At 39.4% G+C, this 18665-nt stretch overlaps 1 protein-coding gene across 1 annotated transcript in view; it reads right to left on the bottom strand.

Annotated features, from left to right (window-relative positions):
• Positions 1–18665, bottom strand: part of LOC126237356 (mitochondrial uncoupling protein Bmcp) — a 126690-nt gene that overhangs the window by 46714 nt on the left and 61311 nt on the right. The window lies entirely within an intron of this gene.

The following is an 18665-nucleotide window of genomic DNA, read 5'->3' on the forward strand; positions in this document are numbered from 1 at the left end:
TTGTTCTCTCCAGAGGGACCACTATGGGGCAAAACTGTTAAGCTTTCACAATTCTCAGGCAATCAGGTGATATAAACACACTAAAGACAATTTATCATGGGCTTGGGCACTCAAAGTGTAAGGCACCCCTTTCACTGGGGGGAGGGGGGCGGCTGTTACCCATAGCAAAATTTTTCATAATGAAAAAAAGAATAATGAAGAAGAGATTACCAATACGATCTGCCATCAAAGAGGTTAATGAACGGTATTTTTTTATTTTCTAAGGACACACTTTTTTTTTGTCAAACAACTTGAAATGTCCTCAGCCAGTGCACATGGACAACAGTTAACATTCATCTGGTGAGAGAAAAACTCAAAAGTCACAATGGGGTGAGAAGTATGGGACACCTACTTTTCAACAAACTGCCCCTCTCAATTAGAACAAAAGGAATAACTTCATTAAGAAAGGTAAGGATTTACTAATGAAAAATACTTTTTATTCTGTTGATGAGTACATGGAAGCAAACTTGCATTAAATACTTGACCTTATCCTATCTCACACAGTGCTAAACATAGCTTATAATTACTTTTAATGCTTGCCTCCTGTTAAAAGCAGAATTTCTATTTTGTCAAACAATGGAAAATCCAGGATGGAATGTAACAATGTTATGAGAAGGAAAGTAGCTACTCACCATATAGCGGAGATGCTGAGTCGCAGATAGGCACAACAAAAAGACTCTCACAATTAAAGCTTTCGGCCACTGGCGTTTGTCAACAATAGACACACAGACACACACACACACACACACACACACACACACACACACACACACACACACACACACAGCTACAGTCTCAGGCAATTGAGTGTGGTTTCAATTGCCTGAGACTGCAGTCGTGCATGTGAGTTGCGTTTGCGTATATGTGCGCATGTGTGTGCCTATTGCTGATGAAGGCCAATGGCCATAACCTTTAATTGTGAGAGTCTTTCTATTTTGTCACTATTTTGTAGAGTCAGAACAAATAATATGCTTGCAGTCATATACAGGGTGTTTATAAATGTATATTGGGGTTTTAAAGCTTTATAATATTTATTATATTAAACTTAAGGTTATAAATGATATGTCAAATGAAAGAGCAACTCAACAGTTTTCCAAGAACCTTACAAATGTTCAATGTGAGCACCATTAGTCACACAGCACACATCAAGTCTATAGCTGATTTCTTCCCAAAAATTGATAAGTGCGTCTTCAGTGATTGTAGCAACAGCTGCTTCAATCTGGTTTCTTAATTCTGGGAAGTCTGCTGGTAGCGGAGGCATGTACACTCGTTCCTTGATGAAGCCCCAAAGAAAAAAATTACATGGTGTTAGGTCGGGTGAATGTGGAGGCCATGCAAAGCAAGCCCTGTCATTGGACCCCTTGCAGCCCATCCAGCGCTTGGCTATAGACTTGATGTGTGCCGTGTGACAAATGGTGCTCACATTGAACATTTATAAGGTTCTTGGTAAAACTGTTTGAGTTGCTCTTTCATTTGACGTATCATTTATAACTGTAAGTTTAATGTAATAAATATTATAAAGTGTTAAAACCCCGATATTCATTTATAAACACCCTGCATAACATGATCTGTTATGGTATTACCATGTATCTTCTACATTTTAGTACATTCAAGTAGATGCTGAGTCTTTTGTCCTTCATGCTATTATAGCCACTATTGTATTTCAAACAATATGGTTGCTGAATTTTTGTGTATATTTTAAGCCAGTCAGCTACTTAAGATAAATGTTAGATTATTTCTGTCATTACTAAACACCTTTGCATATACAATACGTAAAAATGTAATTAACATCAGCCCCACATCTTTATGCTTAAACAGAATAAGAATTCTGGGCTTCAAATAAACAAGTTTTAATTGCCATTTGCAGTGACAAGCATTGCCTCTATGTTTCTGATCATCAGTCAACAAACTTGGCACAAATATTGCACTGTCATGATGCATCCCAAGTTTGTAACCCATGGCATGGCCATATGCTGATGCCCACTTTGTTAGTAGCTTCTGTAACAGTTAAATGACAACTTCATGAGTCACAGCACAAATTTTGTTGTAATGTTCATCATCTGTTGATGTGGAAAGTTGTTTAGGCCTAGGGTCCTCACCAACTGACATTTTGCCATGGCCGAAACTTTTAAACCACTCACAGCACTGCAAGTGACTTATGTGGTCCCTATCTGCTTGACTTAACAATTAAAATGTCTATGTAAACGCTTTGCCACATTTGCAGCAAAATCTCTCTCTCTCTCTAAAACACACACACACACACACACACACACAAACGAACAAACAAACTAAGGACAATTTGTTGTACAAATCTGCTGCTACATGTGACAACAGCTGCACACTGTGCTGCCTCTGTTTATTAATGTGCTATTTCAGCCTATTTTTTCAAACACTCCTCGTGTAAATTTAACATCATGATCACTTATTGCCATCACAGAGAATAATCAGTGTCTAGACAAACCTTGGTAAAATTAAATCTGCAACTCATGATGGGCTATCAGTTACTGACAAGTATGACCGTCTTCTTCGAAATTAAGTTTATAAGGGATCTTAAGTGATTGTAGTGGCCAATCCTGGGGTTGCATTTTTATCAGCATTGCTTATCTTTAGGAGCTCCTTTTGTTTCCTAGCACTGCACTTTTTATTTTCTATTTTCAGCCTCAGTGCTCAATAGTTTCTGTTTTCCGCCTCAGTGCTCAAAGCGCTGAATTCCTTCCCAAACTTCGCACAACCATAATGGATCGTTAAGTGCAGTAGTTTTCCAGCAACCAGTTTCAGTCTGACATTTTTTCACGTTGTCCTTCAATAAATCTTTGTATAGATTCTGTTGTCTTCCTAGTTTTCTTTGACCATCATTTAGATGGGAATGCTTAATTTGTTTTGGTAGACGGGACTCAGGTATATGAAAAATGTGGGCCCTCTAATGGAGTTGATGCTTGATAATCATGGCTTCAAAGCTAGTAGAGTTTGCTTCTCCCACGATGCTGATGTTAGTGTGCCAATCTTGCCACTTCACATTCAGGATCCTTCTCAGGCTGCACTGATGGTATTTTTCCAGACATCATAAGTGTAAGTATTTCATGCTTCACACCCATAGGTGAGAGATGGCATAACAGTGCCTTGGTATACATGCAGCTTTGTTCGGATGCTGCTGTTATGGCTATCAAAGACCCCCACCCAAAAATTGTACTGGCACGTTTGAGGAGGTGTTGTATTTCAGCATCCATATTTGCATTTGATTGATTAATCTGCTTCTCACACTAAAGTGTTTACTGTATTGTCATTCATGAAAAATTAAAACTGGCAGAATGGGGCTCAAGAGCCAGACACATGGGAAGTGAAGAAAAATTGCAGTATCAGACATGTTGTGATGGCTAAATTGTTGATGCAGTGGCCACCAAACTGCAGTAACCAGGTCTGTCAAGTTCATCCTATAAATTTCCTATGAACAATGGCAATGATACTCTTATCAACATTCCTTCTGTTATTTTTTTATTGTGTTCTACAGCTTTTATAAAAATTGAGGCGCTCTCTGAAATGCCCTACTGAGATCGACATACAGAGCGTCAAACATTTTAAATAGTTATACCACTTGACAATGGCCAAAGAGTACTTGGCAAAAAGCTCATGCAATTTTAATTGCTTGATATGGTTGGAAACCGAGAACTTTTTATTCAATGTTAGTGCCACGAGACTCAGCATTCTTACATTTTAAATAGTTTTTTATTATTTAAAATTCTTGTACAAAGGAGATATTGTGGTTTCAGGATATATGACGTGATAGTGTAATATGTACGAATTACTGACTGATCTGGATTTCAGTTAAGTACAAATGACATTAAGTAATACCTTAAGCTGCTGTTCTATTAATTCTTTATTGTGTGAATGTGATACATGTCACAGATGCGGAAAAAATTTCTAGGTTGTTGATGACTTTGCCATTTATTGGTCTAAACCACTAATCATCCTCCTCCGCCTCATCATCATCATCGTAAAAATTTCAGATGAAAAGAATCTCTCTCTCTCTCTCTCTCTCTCTCACACACACACACACACAGTCAAAAATATAATATTTATAAGTAATGTTTAGTCATGCAGAGGTAGACAATATACGAGGGCTATCCACAAAGTACATTACGTTTTGGAATTAAAAATAAATAAAGTATTGGAATTTTTTTTTATTATACACAGATGAAAGCCACACTTAAATACTACTTTTCTACATAGTTGCCATTTAAATTAAGGCACTTATCGTAGCGATGGACGAGCTTGGAAATTCCTTCGTCGTAAAATTCGGCCGCCTGTGCCTTCAACCACGTGGTTACCTCTTCTTGAAGCTGTGCGTCGTCATCAAAATGCTGCATAGCCAACCACTTCTTCATTGCTGGGAATAAGTGGAAGTCGCTCGGTGCCAGGTCGGGACTGTACGGCAGATGAGGAAACAACTCCCACTTAAAAGATTCGATAATTTCATGAGTGGCATTTGCTGTGTGGGCCCGGGCGCTGTCGTGAATCTGCAAGATCTTTGAGCCCAACTTTCCCCTGCGCTTGTTTTGTATTGCTCTTCTGAGGTTGTGCAGAGTTTGGGCAATACCTTTGAGAGTTTATTGTAGTGCCTCTTTCCAGGAAATCCACAAAAATCACACCTTTTCTGTCCCAAAAGACAGCTGCCGACATTGTCTGCATGCATTCCTTGGATTTTTGGGGGGAATTTGTGTGCCGCCACTGCATTGACTGCAATTTTGTCTCGCAGTTCACATGCTTAACCCATGTTTCATCACCAGTAACGATGTGATCGAGTAATGAGTCGCCATCTTTCTCGTAAGCGTCCAAAAACGTTAACGCTGCAGCCATTCGCTGATTTTTGTGAATGTCTGTCAAGATTTTTGGTATCCATCTTGCACAAAACTTGTGGTAACCAAGCTTTTCGGTAATGATTTCGTGCAACAAACTTCGTGAAATTTGTGGAAAACTCGTAGAGTGTTCTGTTATTGTGAAATTGCGGTTTTCACGGACCGCGGCATCGACTTTTTCGACAAGTTCGGCAGTCACCCTATGCTGGATCTTCCACTTCGCTCTTCGTCGTGAACGTTAGTTCAGCCATTTTTAAATTTTATGACCCATTGACGCACTCAACCTTCAGTGATTATGTTGTCCCCATACACTTCACAAAGCTGCTGATAGATTTCTATCGGTGTACAGTTTTTTGCAGTCAGAAACCTTATTACAGCACGCACTTCACACTTCGTGGCATTTTCAATTAACGCTGACATTTCAAACTGCCACAGTAACTCAACGGAGTACAGCACGAACCTCTCACTAGCACGGCAGGATGCCGACTGAGCGGCGGAATGCCATGACACCAAGATGGCCGCACTAGCCCTGCCCCTAACGGACACAAAGGAAAACATAATGTACTTTGTGGATAGCCCTCGTAGACAAAGTGACAGCCACAGACAATTAGCCAAACCATACTCAATCTAAAAAAAGTGAAGAACTGCCTTCATAACCAATATTACCTTTGCAACAATATATCACAAAAATTTACAAAATATTTCTTACTTTTCAGCTCAAATTGTTCATTTGAAATGGAAATTGGATTTCCTGTATAATGTGAAAAAATTTCTCTGTTCCACAAGCTCCACACATTTACCTTTCCTTGTTTTATGTAAAATAGTACTACTAATGTCAATTTTGTATACTCCATGCTTTTCATTTCTTAAATGCATACCAAATGTCAATGAATTACAGTTCTTTGTAAGGTGTACATATTTTTCTACCTGTCTGTCCAATGCAATATTTACTGCAATCACTGAAGTGCACTTTATATATTTCAAATTAGTGATGGTATGGTATTGGGTCAGATTTATGTCCTATATGGGTCTGAATCTTTAAACTCTCAGAACCTGTTTTACAAAAATGTAGCTAATTTGTCAGATATTTTACTGATATATGGTAAGACTGGATATTTTCATTTCTGTTTTATCTCTTCACTTATCAACATTGTTTCTAGAAAAGTTCTGATAGAATGTAAATAATTTAGGACTAATGGAATCCACTCACTGAATAGCAGAAGCATTGAGTTGTTGACAGGCACACAGAAAAGAGAATCTAAACTTTGCCAGCTTTCGGAAGAAATACTTTGACAAGCCAGAATACAAATGCAACCCCCCCTCCCGCACACACAAAATCATGCATCTACACTGTACCGGCAGGAGACACAATGCTGGGTTTGCAGTTCAGCTGGTGGACTGGTTAGGGGTTGTGTTGGGTGGGGATTGAGGTCAGGATGATTATAAGAGTGAAGGCTGTGTTGCATCACTGAGTCCAGAAGTATGGGGACATCCTACTCTATATCCTTCCCACCCCTACTAAAGTGGTATTCCAGCACCTACACAACATCCTGGTCCATTCCTATGCCACTCTCCTCCACCCCTTGCCACGAGGATCATATCCCTGCCATATACCAGCTCTACTGTAACTGGTGAACCCTGTTTTATGTGAGCAATGAAAACAATCAGCTGTCCTCCAAAATGAATGGCCACTATAAAACTGTGGCCAAGAACAAAGTTGACCACCCTGTAGCATGACACACTTGAGTTCCACAGTTGGTTCACGACCTATCTACTAGGCACAAACCCATTACTCGCACACCATCCACACAACAGTTTTCCCTTCTTCTGTTATTTATCATGGGCCACACCTGTGTGCCACATGCCAAGCATGTGCACCTACTATCCTCATTCCCACATTCCTTTTATACACACCCACTGCCTTCCTCTGAACTGCTAGCTACCCATCTCCAACCCCTCCTCCCGCTTCCTGTGCCATTCTCCTACTACCCACTCTATCTGACACAACCCCCATCCAGTTAACTTGTTGAACTGCAAACAAGGCATGTATAGTGTCCCCAGCAAAATAATAAGAAAAGACTTAAAAAACAGTATTTATAAAGAAGAGACATTTAAAAATTGAATAATATACATTTTTCTCACGTATCCGTATTATAACAAATTCTCTGTGTAAGTTTCGAGGGCAAAGAAATATGACAAAATGATCTAAAGAGACGACAGGATACGTTCTTTTGTTAATTTTTTAGTCGTCTTAACTTCTTCTCGGTTGCGTGTAGACGGACATCTTGTGAGTGCTGGCAAATGTAAGCATATTTGTATTAATTAAGCAGATAATATGTTGATTTAATATTATTGTTCACTTTTAATTTGTAAGAGGTGATCCCGATGTCACGTCCACCTTCCTTGAATTAACCTGTATTCGAGTAATTTACAATGCAACAATTGCAGCAGCCGATGCAGCCAACGATGCCATTACGTGGCAATATTAACTTATAAAATTTAGCGGAAGCGAAAAACTCGCCCGCTACTAACATAATATACATTTTTCTCCACAGCCGCCCGACGCTGCAGGAAATACGTAGCTTTAAGATTCTTATTTTCAGTACAACAGCTGAGAGCCAGAGCCAGGACTCCAACTACAATGCAATGGTTAACGGAGGTAAGAAAAAATACTCTCGCACATGTGTGGGCCGCAATTGTAATTAATAACTAAAGATTTTTTGCTTTAAAGTGAACTGACTAGCCGAGGAAATTAATATGAAAAGTTTATTCCATTGTTCAACTTATATGTTCATGTTTTAAGACTGAGTGAGTCTAACATTCATTAACGTAAAAAATAATTTCCATTCAAGTTTAATATTGTCAAAAAAGAGAGAACTTCACAAAAGCATTTAATTGTAAATCAAAATTGAATGAAATATCATTTTGATTACTGCCCACCACGTAAGTCGGCAACAATCAACATTACCAATAAATAATATATTAAATTATGACGGTCGACGGACGCGAGATTCGCACCGCAACTTTGGGGCTCGATCAAAGAAAATACGAGATTTATTAAATATGATCCTATTGTAATGAATGTAATTATGCATGTGTCTAATTGTTGTAAAATATTAATGCCTATATGAATTCTTTAACATGTACAACAACAAAACCACACCCTGAGGAGATCTGGAGAAGAAAAAGTGTAGAAAAGAAAAAAGAGTACGTGAAAGAGAAATAACAAAGGCGTAAGGCCTATTGTGCAAGCATCCCGTGTAGCTCTGTGCAGAATATCGAACCCATGTGCACATTAGATACCTTCGGTGAAAAAAATAGTAAGTAAAGTGCAAATTAAATTGTGTGTGGATCAATTGCAAAACGAAAACGAATCCCATAATTTCCAGAGCAGTGGGTAAGGATCGTGGACGGTGAATGACGCTCCACAGCAGAATGGGAATAGAATAACCACAACTCCACTGCCTGGGCAAGGGGGCCAACCGAGTGCTAGATTAAGCGGGGCACCAGTATGCTCACCGATTGCAGACCCATTTGCAGAATTTCTGCGCAGGTTAGAAGAAAGAGATAGGGGGAGAGGTCAGAAATTTGCACAGATGCTCCATGAACAAGGACAACAAAGAGACGAAAAACTGGCTCAGATGCTACATGAGCAGGAGAAAAAATTAACCCAAAAGCTCCACGAGCAAGGGCAACAAAGGGATGAAAAACTGGCTCAAATGCTACATGAGCAAGGGAAAGAATTTATGCAAAAGCTCATTGAGCAAGAGCAGCGCAGTGAAGCGAAACTAGACAGTATCCAAAGCAAACTTGCTGGGATGCGGGACGCTTGCAAGGAAATACCCGAGCTTGTGCAAAGCTTAGCCGGCGAGATGCAAAAATTACAGATATCGCAGGCTAGGCTCGAAGACAATGTCCAGACTTTAACCACCCGCGTGGATAATGTGGAGACAGATGCATGGAAAAGTATTAATACATATTTGGAAGTGCAAGCTCAAAAAGTCGAAAAAGAATTTAATGGTTCGCTAGAAGTAAAGGATCGCGAGATATCTGCAAAGATTGAAAGCGATGTAAAAACAGTTGTAGAACAAGCGACTGAGGCTGCAAGTGTAAATATTGACACTAACGCTGCCACACTACACGCCGAATTAACACAGATCAAATCCCGTGTGACAGCTGAGTTGTCGAATTGGCAACAGGATGTCGCGCGGAGACTGTCTGTGTTGGAAAGCAATGTAAACAGTGAAACTTCCTTGCAGATCAAAACTGTGTGCCCGACCGAGACTCGAACTCGGGACCTTTGCCTTTCACGGGCAAGTGCTCTACCATCTGAGCTACCGAAGCACGACTCACGCCCGGTCCTACAGCTTTACTTCTGCCAGTATCTCATCTCCCGAGTTTGAGTCTCAGTCGGGCACACAGTTTTGATCTGCCAGGAAGTTTCATATCAGCGCACACTCCGCTGCAGAGTGAAAATCTCATTCTGGAATGTAAACAGTGGTGGACAGATAATGAATCCGACTCCGCGTACTGATTACTATAACAACGCTGACGGTATGCAAGGTGCGAGTGCGCAACCGCAACCTAATGGGAATTACGGGCACGAACAATATGCGATACCATGCAGCGCACATCACGAAGTAATGAATGCCACAGAAGGTAGCAATCAGACGTGCAAAAAGGAGAACAATGTGATAAAACACAGGACATTCCAACTCTTCAATAGCAAAAAACAAAATGTTCACCCTGTGGTATTCATTAAGAATGTGTTTTCCAGGACATGGATGGAAAGACAAAGAATACAGTTTGTGGTCTCCTTTATTCAAGGTGACGTGACACTTGGGGCACTGAGGTGTCCAAAAAATGTCTAACGATGCAACAGTTTGAAGGTGCATACTTGCAAAAGTTCTGGCCCGATAGTGTCCAAGAAAGACTACGCAAGGAGTTGTACAGTCCAGAAATGTACAATCCTAAGGTGGGAACATTACGCAAATATTTTGAAAAGTATATAAACAAAAGCAGGTACTGGGACGAGCCCATGTCCGATCGTGACATAATCGATTAATAAAAATGAAGCTGCCCAGTGAAATTAAAAGATACTTCATCAATGTGCCGGAATATGATGTAGAACAATTCATGGAAATATTGGATTCTGTTGACTTATTGATCGAAGACATGAAAACCGAAAACAAGTGGAACCATGCACACTGTAATCAACAAAAAGCCGATTACAATGGCAGCCACAGTAACGGTAGTAACTTGGTACCAAATGGTAACGGGAATAGGCAAGAGCACTGGCAACAGAATCGAGGCACAAACAATGGGAATGGTTATAACGGCAATAGTTATAACTGTCAAAATCAGAAGAGACGTCATGATGGACGCGTGACTAGTGGATATATTGGTAACGGCAACCCGCAATGGCGGAACAACCAAAACCAGTGGCGTGGTTACAATGAACCGACACCACTGTGGCAACAAAACACAGCTCCACAATGGAACGCCAATCCATGTCCATCACAGAACATATCAGGAAGTTACAATTGACCACCGCAAAACCAGAGCCATAAACAGTATCAAAATACACCATCAGGGAGGCAGGGCGGCCAACCCAACAGTAGCAACAACAACAACCAGAACCACAATGTGAGATTAGTGGAAGTGACAAGACAACAGTCAACCCACTAATGCTCATCCGTTAAACTCAAAACAGCCACGATACGCTCTCCGTTGTTGGCTGCAGGATGGTGTAGTGAGGGCACATTCATGGATGACAGCCATAAACTTTGTATGCTGAGATACAATGAGGGAATAAAAATAGAAAAGGAACTTGTAGACATACAGTAGAAATGTATCCGAACTGAAAAGTGTGCAGGCTATATTGCAAGCAAATATGTACGGAGCACCAATACAGATAATAGTTGATACCGGTGCGTCAACCAAAGTCATGAGAGCAAATTTTTACAAGTACTTGAGTCAAAATAATAGAATACCAGTATTGCCAGTGAAGAATTGTCGTGTAACAGGTGCAATAGGTGCACAATCTCATACCATAAAGCACCAGGTGCAAGTCGAGTTTACGGCAGGAAATGAAGCAATGAAAAGCTCATTCCTAGTAATTAAGGGATTAGGTGTTGCTTGCATCCTGGGGATGGAATTTTTATGCCAGAGGGACGCAAAAATCGACCTCTTGTGCGGGAAAGTAAGCATTATGAATGAGGGTAGACGTGTAATTTTACCATTGTTGAGGACACGGGAAGTGCACGGTAAATATTGCCGGAGCTTTCAGTCTAGATTCGAAGGAATACAGATAATGAATTTATATTCTGCCTTAAGTACAAGACAAGCATATTATGAAGAGTTTATTACTGAAGACAGAGAGGAAAAAAGGAAACTGATAGCCATGAAAGTCAGGGAGACAGAACATTTGACAGAAGCACAACAAAACGAATTGACTCAGCTACTTACAGATTATGAGAATGTGTTCTCGGAAAAACACTGTGTTATCAAGGGCTACACCTGTAACATCGAAGTGGTACCTCATAATACTTTCTGTCATGCAAACTACACCATCCCGTAGTCAAAGTAGGAGGCAGTTACGAAGCAAATAAGAAAAATACTTACAAAGACTTAAAGAAGCTCCCGCAGTAGAGCAACTTTTACATATGTGAATAATAGGTTAAGTTTATAGTGTATTATTTTCTGTGTGTAAATGTTCAGATTTTAGTGTAACAATATTAGTACGATTAAATTTTGTAGATGTTATGTAATAACGGTAATTTGAAAGTAATTGCATTTAAAAAAAATGAACGTAGGTTTAAGAATATTTTACAAATTTCATTTTTTTTTAAAAAATGCTTTAAAAATATTTTTAAAAAATTCAACAGCATGTAATGATGAAAGAATTTTTCCATTAGTGTGTCATGAATATTTTTGAACTGTAGTTGTAGTGAAACTTATGAAATTCAATATTATAGTGTGTATGTTATTCCATGTATTTATGTCTATACCGATCCTGAAATATGCTCAGTCATAATTTACTATACAATATGAGTGCAGGGTGTACATCACCTAAGGTACCTCATGTGTTGTGGACAAGGTACAAAGCAAATCAGTAAACAAAACTAATGCGTAGCGCTGTTAAAGTATATTGCCATCTGCTAAGGCAGAGATTTGCACGAATTTATCATGTAAACAAAAGTCACAAATCTAACACTAATCTAGGAACTTGCACGCTAGGCCTAGATTACAAAATGTGTAAAATAATGTGAGAGGCAAAGTTTTGTAAAGTCGAGCCTGGCTGTGGAGGGCAAGTACGCAATGAGTAGGCAGACATGACATGGGGACTTACCTCAGATGAGACAGAAATACAATTGTATAGTGAAATTTGAAGGCAACTATGACTGTTGGAAAATGAAAAGAGGTAATTAGTGTGAGAGACTGGTAAAATCCAGCATAAGTCAAAATCCAGTTAAGACTGAATGAAATACATGAGTGTTTGTGAACTAATCGAAACAGTTACTTTAAGCAGTGTGAAAAACTCTGAAGGTGAAACTGTGATACAGACAGTGAAGTGCTAGTATTAAACGTTCAACAGCGGAGAAGATGCCAAATGCCAATATTACACACGAAAAACAGTGAATTTGCTTATAAATGTGAAGTAAACCCACAGCCCACATTTTTGGGACAGACTGTAATTTCAGTGAGTACAATAATGCGAGATTGGAATGCGATGCATGGACTGTTGCAAAACAGTGACTGCAGAAACGGCAAACGTTTGTGCTAAGCTCGTATTGGGACACTAACCAGTGCCTGCGAGTGCTGCAAAAACATAAATAATTTTATATAAAAAAAACCTGATGTGTAATAGAAACAGTATTGCATCAAAACTGCATTCACAGGAGAAAATCCATGTCACGTATTCTGCAAGACAATGCTGGCTTGACACTCGGAAACTGGCGAAAACTTAACAACAACTGCCGCACTAATAAATGCTTCTTTCCCACTAGCGTAACCATCTGCAGCAGGAGGGAAATATTACGTTGGTTGCGTGTATGTTTCATGTACTATGTCAGAGATGTGTAGCAGAGCTGACTCCTGCCAACAAGCGGGGAGGGGGGGGGGGGGGGGAAATCATCCCACTCCGCCACGCCTGGACGAAACAGAAACGCATCGCCAACGACACCGTAATCAATAATGACGATATATTGTTATAATGACCTCATTTCTTTGCATAGCGCAACAAAAAATTGTTCGTAACGTACGCACATCCTGTACTCCAATGACATCCCAGCAAGAATTAAGTGAAAGTAACCAAAGCAGTTAGTCTGTCGCTCCGCAATGACGTCCCAGAAAGAATTAAGTGAAAATAACCAAAGAAGTTAGTCTGTCGCTCCGCCGAGGTTTTCCCCAGGGTTTCCCTACGACTGCGCCAAATAGGGAGCGAACAGTTGACACCCCTGGGACTTCAAGAATTACAGACTAACTCGTAATTGTATACTTTTGAACACTGCATAAGCTGCAACCCCAAAAAGAAGCAGCCAAAATGAATGCACCAATGTAACAGGTCATAACATAACTGTCAAACTAATTGTACTCTATGTCCTTTTCTTTTGTACATGACTATATTCGTAACCAATTGTATATTATATTGTTATGTAAATAACTTCATCTGTTTTACACTTTGTGTGCAACAAACATTATTAAGTACGACGACTTAAACATACGATGTGACATATGTAGACTGCGAAAGAAAAATCTGCATGCGGACACTGTGCACATGAAATAGGAAATATTTATGTCAAAAAACACAAACATTTTTTAAGACATAAACATTTCGGGGGGCAATATAGCGTCCCAAGCGAAATAATAAGAAAAGACTTAAAAAACAGACTCCGATGATATAGTTGCGGAACAGTTCAGAGAAAATTTGAGTCTCGTAACACTCATACGGTTATAGTTGGTGGGGACTTCAACCTTCTCTCAATATGTTGGCAAAAATACTTGTTCAAAACCGGTGGTAGGCGGAAAACATCTTCCGAGATTGTCCTAAATGCTTTCTCCGAAAATTATTTCGAGCAGTTAGTCCATGAACCCACGTGAATTGTAAATGGTTGCGAAAACACACTTGACCTCTTAGCCACAAACAATCCAGAGCTGATAGAGAGCATTATGACTGATACCGGGATTAGTGATCACAAGGTCGTTGTAGCTAGGCTCAATACCGTTTCTTCCAAATCCACCAGAAACAAACGCAAAATAATTTTATTTAAAAAAGTGGATAAAGTGTCACTAGAAGCCTTCCTAAGAGACAATCTCCATTCCTTCCGAACTGACTATGCAAATGTAGACGAGATGTGGCTCAAATTCAAAGATATAGTAGCAACAGCAATTGAGAGATTCATACCTCATAAATTGGTAAGAGATGGAACTGATCCCCCGTGGTACACAAAACAGGTCCGAACTCTGTTGCAGAGGCAACGGAAAAAGCATGCAAAGTTCAGAAGAACGCGAAATCCCGAAGATTGGCTAAAATTTACAGACGCGCGAAATTTGGCACGGACTTCAATGCGAGATGCCTTTAATAGGTTCCACAACGAAACATTGTCTCGAAATTTGGTAGAAAATCCGAAGAAATTCTGGTCGTATGTAAAGTACACAAGCGGTAAGACACAGTCAATGCCTTTGCTGCGCAGTGCCGGTGGTACTGTTACCGATGACTGTGCCGCTAAAGCGGAGTTATTGAACGCAGTTTACCAAAATTCCTTCACCAGGGAAGATGAATGGAATATTCCAGAATTTGAAACACTAACAACTGCTAGCATGAGTTTCTTAGAAGTAGATACCTTAGGGGTTGCGAAGCAACTCAAATCGCTTGATACGGGCAAGTCTTCAGGTCCAGATTGTATACCGATTACATTCCTTTCAGATTATGCTGATACAATAGCTCCCTACTTAGCACTCATATACAACCGCTCGCTCACCGATAGATCCGTACCTACAGATTGGAAAATTGCACAGGTCGCACCAGTGTTTAAGAAGGGTAGTAGGAGTAATCCATCGAACTACAGACCTATATCATTGACGTCGGTTTGCAGTAGGGTTTTGGAGCATATACTGTATTCAAACATTATGAATCACCTCGAAGGGCATGATCTATTGATACGTAATCAGCATGGTTTCAGAAAACATCGTTCTTGTGCAACGCAGCTAGCTCTTTATTCGCACGAAGTAATGGCCGCTATCGACAGGGGATCTCAAGTTGATTCCGTATTTCTAGATTTCCGAAAAGCTTTTGATACCGTTCCTCACAAGCGACTTCTAATCAAGCTGCGTGCCTATGGGGTATCATCTCAGTTGTGCGACTGGATTCGTGATTTCCTGTCAGGAAGGTCGCAGTTCGTAGTAATAGACAGCAAATCATCGAGTAAAACTGAAGTGATATCAGGTGTTCCCCAGGGAAGCGTCCTGGGACCTCTGCTGTTCCTGATCTATATAAATGACCTGGGTGACAATCTGAGCAGTTCTCTTAGGTAGTTCGCTGATGATGCTGAAATTTACCGTCTATTAAGGTCATCCGAAGACCAGTATCAGTTGCAAAGCGATTTAGAAAAGATTGCTGTATGGTGTGGCAGGTGGCAGTTGATGCTAAATAACGAAAAGTATGAGGTGATCCACATGAGTTCCAAAAGAAATCCGTTGAAATTCGATTACTCGATAAATAGTACAATTCTCAAGGCTGTCAATTCAACTAAGTACGTGGGTGTTAAAATTACGAACAACTTCAGTTGGAAAGACCACATAGATAATATTGTGGGGAAGGCGAGCCAAAGGTTGCGTTTCATTGGCAGGACACTTAGAAGATGCAACAAGTCCACTAAAGAGACAGCTTACACTACACTCGTTCGTCCTCTGTTAGAATATTGCTGCGCAGTGTGGGATCCTTACCAGGTGGGATTGACGGAGGGCATCGAAAGGGTGCAAAAAAGGGCAGCTCGTTTTGTATTATCACGTAGTAGGGGAGAGAGTGTGGCAGATATGATACGCGAATTGGGATGGAAGACATTACAGCAAAGACGTTTTTCGTCGCAGCGAGATCTATTTACGAAATTTCAGTCACCAACTTTCTCTTCCGAATGCGAAAATATTTTGTTGAGCCCAACCTACATAGGTAGGAATGATCATCAAAATAAAATAAGAGAAATCAGAGCTCGGACAGAAAGGTTTAGGTGTTCGTTTTTCCCGCGCGCTGTTCGGGAGTGGAATGGTAGAGAGATAGTATGATTGTGGTTCGACGAACCCTCTGCCAAGCACTTAAATGTGAATTGCAGAGTACTCATGTAGATGTAGATGTAGATGTATAAAGAAGAGACATTTAAAAATTGAATAATATACATTTTTCTCATGTATCCGTATTATAACAATTTCTCTGTGTAAGGTTCGAGGGCAAAGAAATATAACAAAATGATCTAAAGAGACAACAGGATACGCTCTTTTGTTAATTTTTTAGTCAACTTCACTTCTTCTCTTGTCTTGGGTGCGTGTAGACGGACATCTTGCGAGTGCTGGCAAATGTAAGCATATTTGTACTAATTAAGCAGATAATATATTGATTTAATATTATTGTTCACTTTTAATTTGTAAGAGGTGATCCCGATTTCATGTCCGCCTTCCCTGAATTAACCTGCATTACAGTTATCAGTGCAACAATCACAGCGGCCGATGGAGCCAACGACGCCATTACGTGGCAATATTAACTTATAAAATTTAGCGGAAGCGAAAAACTCGCCCGCTACTAACATAATATACATTTTTCTTCACAGCCGCCTGACGCTGCAGGAAATACGTAGCTTTAAGATTCTTATTTTTAGTACAACAGCTGAGAGCCAGAGCCAGGACTCCAACTACAATGCAATGGTTAACGGAGGTAAGAAAAAATACTCTCGCACATGTGTGGGCCGCAATTGTAATCAATAACTAAAGATTTTTTGCTTTAAAGTGAACTGACTAGCCGAGGAAATTGATATGAAAAGTTTATTCGATTGTTCAACTTATATGTTCATGCTTTAAGATTGAGTGAGTCTAACGTTCATTAACGTAAAAAATAATTTCCATTCAAGTTTAATATTGTCAAAAAAGAGAGAACTTCACAAAAGCATTTAATTGTAAATCAAAATTGAATGAAATATCATTTTGATTACTGCCCACCACGTAAGTCGGCAACAATCAACATTACCAATAAATAATATATTAAATTACGACGGCCGAGAGACATGGTGTGTCCAGCCGGAACAATGTAGGTACACAGGTTCTTGCAACAGCTAGCAAAATTTTGATTCTCTTTTGTGTGTGCCTGCCAATGACTCAACGCTTCTTGTTTTTCAGTGAATGATCTCCTTTACTTCTGAATTATTAACATTATTTCTCTCCTACTTATCTCACAGTTCTTATTTTTCTTATCTCAATAATTTTCATAAACATTTTCACGATTGTATCCATTTTCCATGTGTAAACATCTCAATATATTTAGCTCTATTTCAACGTTCTTATCAGATAGTGGTAAGCAGTTAATTCTGTCTACCATAGCATGAAAACTTCTTTTTTTGTGTCATGGATGACATGAGGTATTGTGGATTATCCCATTGGGTGTGATTGGTTTTTGGACAACATTAAATGCACGAGTCAGATAGGCACGCGAATGCACCTTACTGATGACTGCAGTCATACTTCAGTTGGTAGAGACAGCAGTCCTCTGTGTGTGTGTGTGTGTGTGTGTGTGTGTGTGTGTAATATTATTACATATAGTAATTTTCACAATTTTTGTTTTCTTTTGCCCCCCTTGCTCCAGTACTTTCCCATTTTCTACAACCAAAGTTATACAAGTAAGTTTATTTTTAATTATCTCATGTTTAAATTTAATTCATTCTTAAATTAAAGAACACTAACTGTATCACTATCAAAGCTTATCTTAGAGAGAGAGAGGATGTCTGTCTCTATTCAACTTTTCTTTTCGCCCACTATTCCCCACTTAGACTTAATCAATTCTTTTCCTTCTGTAATGCCTGGACATGTTAATATGATTACATTCTCAGCATATTTCAATCCCTTAGTTAAGTTCCATATTTTCTATAATGTTTTGCAGTATTTCAACAATGTGAAAGCTGATTGAAACCATTTCTTAATGTCACAGAATTAGTCAGTTTTGTTTCAGAGTTCGCATCATAAAGGTTCCATCAGGGTTTAGTGCACTGTCCACAGAAATAAAGACCTTCGTGAAGGAGCACTGCTGTAAGTGTTGCAAAAGACACACGAAGGAACACATGAAGGCCTTCAAAAAACCATTCTGGCATCTGACTGTCTTATGAGGATTGTCTGAATAGCATTTGACCCGATATTCCTAATAAGTGTACTCCATTAATGCAACAATACTTGATTCAACACAATTAAAACTTTACAACAAGGTACATCACCAACATAAGTAAGTAATAAATGCTACACTTTAAAAGGTAAACTGTATTTTGTAGGTATGTGCTGAAATTTTCAAAAGGAAAAAATTTTTAAGTATATAATAAGCACTATACTATTTTGAATTTCAGTCAAATAAAGGTGTATGCATGCACCAAACATTTGTACAACACAGATTTTGTTTTACTGGTTTACAAAGGGAACCATCACAGAATACTGAGTTCCTTGAGACAATGAAAAGTGCACACACAAGTAAATTACTGTGGAAATAATGTAACATGAATTATTTTATAAGACACACACACACTA

The sequence above is a fragment of the Schistocerca nitens genome, chromosome 2 (assembly GCF_023898315.1).
Source record: "Schistocerca nitens isolate TAMUIC-IGC-003100 chromosome 2, iqSchNite1.1, whole genome shotgun sequence".
Lineage (NCBI taxonomy): Eukaryota > Metazoa > Arthropoda > Insecta > Orthoptera > Acrididae > Schistocerca > Schistocerca nitens.